Raw genomic sequence first — 9,108 nt, forward strand, 5'->3', positions numbered from 1 at the left:
GAAGTCAAGGCTGCAATGAGAGATGATTGCACCATTCCACTCCAGCCTGGGTGACAGAGCAAGACCCTGTCTCAAAAAACCAAGCCAAAACACAAACACACACACATTTATGATCTCACCATTTCTGTGGGTCAGGCATCCAGGCACAGCTTAGTTGGTCTGTGCTCAGGGTCTCCTGAGGCTGTATTTGAGGTGTTTGCTGAGCTGCATTCTCATCTGCAGGCCCGAATGGGGCAGAGTCTGCTTTGCGTTCATCCAAGCTGTTAGCAGAATGTATTTCCTGTGGTTGTAGGGCTGAGGGCCTGCTTTCATGACTGACTGTCCCCTGGGAGCTGCCTTTGTCCCCTGCTATGTGGCCCCCTCCAAGGGTATATCACCATGTGGGTATTTCCTTCCTCAAGGCTGGCAGGAGAGCTCCTCACTCTGGCCTGCTGAGATGGAGTTAACATAATGGAACGTGCTCACAGGAGCTGCCCCTCACTTTGCCACTTTCTGTTGTTCAAAAGCACGTTCCAGGCCCTGCTCACCCTCAAGGTGAGGGGACCACCCAGGGTGTGATTCCCCGAGGATCACCCTGGAATGTGTCTGCCACACCCTGATATGGTGAGGACAGATGCCAAAGGCCTGTGCTCCCGGCCCATTTCTGCTGCCACTGGGTGCCCTCTGGGTGCCATCTGGCCAGCCACTCACCTCTGTTGGGCCTTGAGGTCCTCCTCTGTCCAGCAAAGCCATGGAGGTCAGTGGTCATTAATTCAACACTGAAATTGATGCATTGTTTTTCTTGTGTCCAGAGAACATGTTGAGCTCTGTTTTTTTGTGTTAGTTGTAGGAATGCTCCCAACTGCAGCTGTGAAAGCTAAGGGTGGCTGAGAGCTCGCGTGGGCTGAATGTTTCACAGACACTTTTTGTGTAATCCTCAGAGAGGCTGAGGGACCTGCCCAAGCCACCCAAGTAGGAAACCATAGCGGGGAGCTCAGTAAGGGCAGGTAGGACTTCAGAGCCAGGCCCTTCCCACTACGGCACCCTCTCTCCTACTGTCCTTGCTCCCTGATGGAATCTAGCTTTCCAGCAGGCAGGGGGATGGTGGGAAGAGGCTACCCCTTTTAACCTTGATGAAGTGCCAGAGAAGACTTCGGCAAGCCGGGCCCTCATGCCCCATGCCTCCCACCCCTCCCTTCACCCCATTTTGCTGCTTTCATCAGCACTCAGGGCAGGGAAGGGCTGGTCTGACCTCCTAGGCTTCCCCAGTGTGCCGACCATAGGTGTCTATCTTTATGACAGCCCGTCTTGGGGAGCACAGTGATCCGACCTGGACACACACAGCCATCATCCGCCACTGCATTAGCTGCCTCTGAGACCTCCTAGGACGCCCACTGCCAGGCCTTTCTCACTTTCCTGGGGCGTGTCTCTCTGGGTTGGTAGGGACTGGGGGTCTCCGAAGGAGAAAGGCGGTGTTGGTCCCTCGGTCAGGAAATGCCTGGCACGCTTGCTTCAGAACCACCCCAGGGGATGATTTATAGAGGTGCAGGTTACCAGGTAAGGGCAGATGGGGACCACAGCAGGCCCAGGGATGCTCAGGAGCTGGCTGCAGGGCTGAGGGAGGAAGGCTGTGGCGCTGGAACCTGAAGGGGAAGGTGTGTGGAGTTCAGAGCTGCAGAGGGTGTGACCTTCAGGGAGAGACAGAAGGGCTCTGGGGAGGGAAGCACCAGCCCTCCTGCTGCTGCCCTGTGCTGATCTCATGCCAGGGCATCCCACAGCCAGCCAGAGGCCAGGGGGCAGCAGGGTCTACTTTTGCTGTCAGCACCTTGAGCAGAGAACAGAGTGGGCAGGGGCAGATGTGAAGGGCAATGGAAGGCATGGGGCGCAGGACCCCGGGTGCTTTTGGCTCCCTATGATGTGGCCGACACGGGGCAGGGTGTTTGGAGTGGGCATGGTGGCATGTTCTGTGGCTGGAATGGGGCGGGACATTCGGAGTTGACGTGGTGGCATGTTTTGTGGCCTTCATGGGGCAGCGCATTTGGAGTGGGTGGTGGCATGTTCTGTGGCACACATTGGTGGCAGGCTAAGAAACATGGTCAAGATCACACTACGGGCGAGCAATGGAGCTGGGCTCAGACCCAGGGCTTTCTGCCTCCATGTGCCCCCTTCCTGCTGTAGCAGACAGAGCAGGAATTCCGATCTGAAGCCACCCTGCCTTTCCCTTGGGCTGGGGCCGGTGTCTGCAGTCCATGCTTTTGTTGACCATGGTGTGGGCTGGAGCCGAGCTGGGAGGAAGTGCTGGGGAGGGTGGGGTTGTGCCGCACTCTAGCGTGGGGGGGAAGGGGTGTGGATCAGAGGGAGGAAGGAAGAGAAAATGGGGGTGGAGAGAGGGGAGAAGGCACCAGGGAGAGGGCAGGGGGCTGGGAGTGCAAACTACCCCTCAGTTCCAGATGGTCCTCTACTGGTGAGTTGGCTATTAACAGCAAAGAGGGCTCTAATTGCAAAAAGCAAAACACATTAAGGTTTTTTTGAAAAAAACTATAATATCTTTATGACTTTGGGGCAGGAAAGGATTTCTTTAACAAGATCTCCAAAGCACAAACTGTAGGAGAAAATACTGAGGACTTTGATGTCAAAATTTTAAAACTTCTGTTTAAAAAACATTCTTGTAAATAAAGTGAAAATGCAAGTCTCACAGATTAGAAGTGATCTGCAATGCAAGTAATGGACTAAGAGTAAGTGTCCACACTCTGTAAAGAGCTTCTGAAAATCTACACATAAAAGACAAGCAAGAAAATAGAAAGGTAGAGGCTGGGTGCAGTGATTCACGCCTGTAATCCCAGCACGTTGGGAGGCCACAGTGGGCGGATCACCTGAGCTCAGGAGTTCAAGACCAGCCTGAGCAGCATGACGAAACCTCATCTCTACTTAAAATACACAAATTAGCTCGGCGTGGTGGCGCATGCCTGTAATCCCAGCCACTTAGGAGGCTGAGGCAGGAGAATCGCTTAAACCCGGGAGGCGGAGGTTGCATCAGCCGAGATTGTGACACTGCACTCTAGTCTGGGTAGCAGAGTGAGACTCTGTCTCAAAAAAAAAAAAAAAAAGAAAAAGAAAAGAAAGAAAAAAGAAAAAGAAAAGAAAAGAAAGAAAGAAAGGAAGGCGGGCAAAGGGAGCCACAAGCAAGTCAGAGAAGAGAAAACGTGTGTGATTACTAAATGTCTGAAGAACCAGTGCTTTTGCTGGCTGAGAAATTGCAAGTCAAAGTCACAACGCGATGCTTGTCCGCGCCCAGCACACTGGCAAAACTTTAAAAACCTTGCCACCCCAGTGATGGAGGGGAGGAAGGGAAGCGGGCATCGTGCACTTTGCTGAAAAGAGGGTGGCTGCATGCAACGGCCAGTGGAGCGGACAGCCAGATGCCCCTCTTTCAAGCATAAGCTTCTATTGTTCACAGTAGTGTCGCCCAGGATAGCAGGCAACCTGGAAGCATCCATTGACAGAATGAAAAAATAAATTACGGCAAATTCACACAATGGGACACTGGAGCCATGACAAGAAATGAACTAAGGCTACGTGGATACAGGTCCAAAGCAGAATGTCAAGGCATAAAGGCTGAACAGTGGATGCTGCACAGCTCTGTGTACACAGGGCTGGAAGCATGCCCGGGAAAGGTGGTCGGGAGTTACGTGGGAGCTTGGGAGCTCCTTCCTTCTCCTCACTTCCCTTCTCAGGGAGAACTGCATGGGGAGAGCAGGGTGTGTGTGGCAGTGTGTGTGCATGTATGTGTGAGCAAGTGGCACGGTGCATGCATGAATGTGTGAGTGTGGCAGTGTGCGTGCACGTATGTGTGAGCTTGTGGCAGTGTGCATGCGTGGATGTGTGAAGGTGTGGCAGTGTGCATGTGTGGATGTATGAGTGTTTGTGGCAGTGTGTGTGCATGGATGTGTGTTTGTGGCAGTGTGTGCGCATGGATGTGTGTTTGTAGCAGTGCGTGAACATATGTGTGAGCATGTGGAACTGTGCATAAATGGATGTGTGTTTGTGGCAGTGTGTGTGCACATATGTGTGAGTGTTTGTGGCACTGCATGCATGGATGTGTGTTTGTGGCAGTGTGCATGCATGGATGTGTGATTGCGTGGCCGTGTACGTGTGCCAGCATGTATGTGAAAGGTGTGTTTGTGTGGGTGTGTGACAGTGTGTGTGTGGGTCTGAGTGTGTGGTGTGTGATGATGAGTGTGAGTATAAGTGTGCCGAGGATGAGGTTTTAAGGCTCCCTGGATGCAGGTGTCCTTCCTGGGCCACTGCCCGGGTCCTGACTCCCTCTTTGGCCCCTGCCTGTCACAGGGCATGGGGCCACTTGTGCCACCGGGAGCTCGGGAGGAAGGGGGCTCCTGGCCTTTTCCGCCCGAGGGAGTGGCCTCTGAGGGAAGGGTGGCCAGGCGGAGCACCTGGGGCTTTTTGGAGCCAGCTCCCACCGCGTGTGCTGCCCTTTCCGTCCAGCAGGTGGCGCGCCCGGGCAGTTTCCAAAGGACATCAGGCGTCCCGCCCGCCCCTTTTTGCAGGCGGGGAAACTGAGGCTGGACTTCTCCTTCCCCTGAACACCAGAGAATCCATTCTCGCAGTCCACGTGCTTGTGGGGCCTGGCTGGGTGCTGGGGTTGGGAGCCATGGTGAGCAGAACAGATGGGGCCTCCTCCCCCTCCGGAGCTTGCGTCCCAGTGAGGACACCGGGATGCATCCCGTGGGGAGCGCCCGACCCTGAGACACTGCCGCTCACCCCACACCCAGCACAGTTTGCACGTGAGACCCCTAGTGTCTGCAGCCCTGGGACGCCCTGCTGCCTACACAGCCATTGCTGTGCACCGCACACCTCTCCTGTTAGCCCGAAACCCCTGCGAAGGTCCCGCCTCCTCCACCTCCGTGTGCTTCAGGGACAGGCAGCCCATCCTGGTGGACCGAGTGTGGGGGCACAGGGTCCGCACACCCGGTCCACGAGGCTCCACCACGCTCGAGCTGTGTGGCCATGGGCAGGCTGCGTGTCCTCTCAAGTGGGTCAATGATGGTCACCACCACAGAGGGTCCTGGTGGGGCTGACTGGGTGTGAGAATGCCTTGCAAAGGCACCGGCCTCCCCACACAGGCACGCGATCAGACCATCCCTGCTTTCATTGGAGGGTGTAGAGAAGGGAATTTTGTCCCTAAAAAGATATATCCAACGCCGGGTTCAGTGGCTCACACATACAAACGCTCCTGAAAAGGATGGATGAATGACTGCTAAGACAACCCGCCCTTTGGTTTCCATTGGGAGGTGACCCAGCCCTGGAGTGGGGGGGCTGTCAGCAGGGTTCCATGGAGTGAGGGGTGGGATCAGAGCCCAGATGTGCATGTGGCTCTGGCTTGGCATTTCCTCAGAGGGACAAGATTTCCTCAAGGGCAGAGAGGGGAGAGTCCACATAACACCCACGTATTTGAGAGAAAGCAAAGGTTTTGCTGGAGGAACACTGGAGTCAGATGAACATTTGATGCTCTGAGGCTCCAGAGGGGAACCTGAGCACTTCGGAGGCGTCGGATCCAGCAGGAGGATTTCTGAATCGGGCGGAATGAAAGGTGCACGCTGGATCACGAGGTTTTCTGCAGCACATGTCAGAGATTCCCTGCCAGTGACTCACTTTTTCAATGAGTCCTGAAATTCATTCATGCCAAGAGGAGCAACGGATGACAGACCCCTTGTAACCAGCAAAGGCTCTGTTCCCGGAACAGAGGGCTCAGGAGCCCCACGAGGGAGAGGCACCAAACAGAGGCCATGAGCCCAGGCCTTTCCCTGCGCTGTTAGCCTGGCTGGAACACAGCAGCCAAGCATGTTTAGCTTCTGTGTGTAGGAGGAAAGGGAGCGGGAGCAGCAGTTCTGGGGGAAGCTTTAGGTTAGATTTTTTGCTTATTTACTCATTCTATTATTTATTTATATTTATTTATTTATTTATTTGAGACAGAGTCTTGCTCTGTCGCCCTGGCTGGAGTGCAGTGGCTGGATCTCAGCTCACTGCAAGCTCCGCCTTCCGGGTTTACGCCATTCTCCTGCCTCAGCCTCCCGGGTAGCTGGGACTATAGGCGCCCACCACCTCGCCCGGCTAGTTTTTTGTATTTTTAGTAGAGACGGGGTTTTACCATGTTAGCCAGGATGGTCTCGGTCTCCTGACCTCGTGATCCGCCCGTCTCGGCCTCCCAAAGTGCTGGGATTACAGGCTTGAGCCACCGCGCCCGGCCTTTATTATTTATTTATTTATTTATTTATTTATTTGAGACAGAGTCTTAGTCTGTCACCCAGGCTGGAGTGCAGTGGCACAATCTCAGCTCACTGCAACCTTCACCTCCCAGGTTCAAGCGATTCTCCTGCCTCAGCCTCCCAAGTACCTGGGACTACAGGCAGGCATCACCATACCCAACTCATTTTTGTATTTTTAGGAGAGATAGGGTTTCGCCCTGTTGGCCCAGTTGGTCTCAAACTCCTGACCTCAGGTGATCCACCTGCCTTGGCCTCCCAATGTGCTGGAATTACAGGTGTGAACCACTGTGCCTGGCCACTTCCTTATGTTTTGAAGGTTACATATTTCTGTGCAACTGTGTGTGCTGTTCTCCTAGTGGAGATGCTATGGCCTTGATACCAATGGACGCACAGTGATATGGGCTGGGTGTGTCCCCCTCAAAATTCCTATGTTGAAATCCTAACACCCAAAGTGATGGCGTCGGGAGGTAAGGCCTGTGGTAGGTGATGAGGTCTGGAGGGTAGAGCCTCGTGAATGGGATTTGTGCCCCCCTTCCTTCATGTGAGGACAAGGTGAGAAGGCATCATCTGTGAACCAGGAAGCAAGCCCTCACCAGACACCGAGTCTCCCAGGGCCTTGATCTTGGACTTCCCAGCCTTCAGAACTGTGAGAAATAAATTTCTGTTGTTTAGAAGCCACCCAGTCCCTGGAGTTTTTATTATAGCAGTCCACATGGACTAATACACACAGACATCTAGAGATAAAGCAGTTATAATTGTTAGTTTTTGCCACTCAGAGTTGAACTCCTTTGGCAAGTATGCTTGTTGTTGTTGTTGTTGTTTTTGTTTTTTTTTTTTTTTTGAGATGGAGTCTCTCTCTGTCGCCCAGGCTAGAGCGCAGTGGCACGATCTCGGCTCACTGCAAGCTCTGCCTCCCGGGTTCACGCCATTCTTCTGCCTCAGCCCCCTAAGTAGCTGGGACCACAGGCGCCTGACACCACACCTGGCTAATTTTTTGTATTTTTTTAGTAGAGACGGGATTTCACCGTGTTAGCCAGGATGGTCTTGATCTCCTGACCTCGTGATCCGCCCGCCTTGGCCTCCCAAAGTGCTGGGATTACAGGCATGAGTCACCGCGCCCGGCCAAATATGGTTGTTTTAAATGAACCGTCAAACACTGCCTTAAAGGTCCCTGTGTGTCCTCTCTGAGCCGATTCAACAAAACTACACAGCCAGGAAGCAATCCTGGGCACAGATGAAGCTTCACACGTAAAGATGCTCATCATAGTGTAATTCACAATAGAAAATATTGGAAGCAACTTACACATCCAGCAAGAGGAGATGGAAGAATAAATGATGCCTTTTTCTCTAGATGGAATATTGTGAGATCATCAAAAGAGACATTTTAAAGAAGGAGAGAGCGATGGTTGGAAATGTTAAAACGTGCCTACCCCGGAACCCCACAATTTCACTTCCCAGAATTTATCCCAAAGACAGGCACAGGGCAAGCATGAAGAAACAAGAGTAATGGGGTTTCACAATTATTGTGAAAACTCGGAAACCACTCACGGTCACTCCGTAGAGGCTTGGTGACCTGAACCGATGAACTTGCACAAAACAGAATGCAGTGACAGCATCAGGTTAGAAACAGACGGGCAAGTTCAAGGACCTAGTGAAGGGGTGGGTTTTAAAGGTGTGTTGAGGAGGGGGTGAAAGGAGGTTATCGAAGGATAGGAAGCAGCGCAGGACTGGAAGAGGGTAGCTGGGGCCACCCGTGGGCCCAAACAGAACTGAGGCTTTCAGAAGGCAAGGAGGCCCCGCCCACCACCAGCAACCAGGAGAAGACAGGCGATAGGCACGCCCCCCTCTCCTCCCACTCTCTGCTCTGCCCCAGTCTCCTGTTGGCCAAATCCAACTGAAAGGCAGAGGGCTCAGTGGGGTGGGGTAGGTCAGCCCCCAGAGCATGGGGCGGGTGGAAAAGAGAGGAGATTGGATGTGACGGGGCCGGCAGGAGAGGCCTCACATAGGGGCAAGCCGAAAAGACGGCACCACATCTGAAAACGTGCCGTGTGTGTCCAGAAATTCTGAAGATGACATATTTTAGTAGGCTCGCTGTCCTGATCTCAGCGGAATTGTAAGAGTATAAAATGAAATAAAAACATCATATGCATAGATGTAGAGTGTGAATATATATGAGTGTATGCACATGCATGTGCATACCCATGCAGATGATGTAAGAATATATATAGCAGATCTGTAGGTACGCTCTTAAATTTGGAAATCGATCATTCAATACATTCATGTGGAGAGTTCTGAAAATCACGATCTGGCAGTCCGCGCACCACGGGGCTCACAGTGATGACTCCTGGGTCATGAGATGATGGTGGCTTCTTGCCCTCCCTCCTCTCATTACGCTTTCAGTCTTCTGAAAATTTTGCAGTGAGTATATATGGCTCTCACAATGAGAAAAACAGCTATTTTGCAATAAATAAATAATTAATGTTTGCAAGGACAAGCAGTGTCTACGAGAATTACAGCGTAACACGCACTGCTGCTTAATGGCACGACATGAGGTGGGGAAAGCAGTCCGGTGCCCACTGTGAGTATCTGTTTGGTGTGATGATGAGTGAGGACATGTGTGAGGGGAAGCAGCCCTGTCTGGGATGGATCGGGGGAGTGGACTCCGATGGGGTGGAGGCCACGTGGGGAGTGGTGCTTTTGTTCTTTCTCCACATTGCATGCGCAAAACTAAACCAAACGAGCTTTTTTTTTTTAGACAGGGTCTCGCACTGTCTCCTAGGCTGGAGTGTTGTGGTACAATCTCGGCTTACTGAAACCTTGACCTCCTGGGCACAAGCGATCCTCC

Source organism: Trachypithecus francoisi, unplaced genomic scaffold (assembly GCF_009764315.1).
Source record: "Trachypithecus francoisi isolate TF-2019V2 unplaced genomic scaffold, Tfra_2.0 Lachesis_group10, whole genome shotgun sequence".
Lineage (NCBI taxonomy): Eukaryota > Metazoa > Chordata > Mammalia > Primates > Cercopithecidae > Trachypithecus > Trachypithecus francoisi.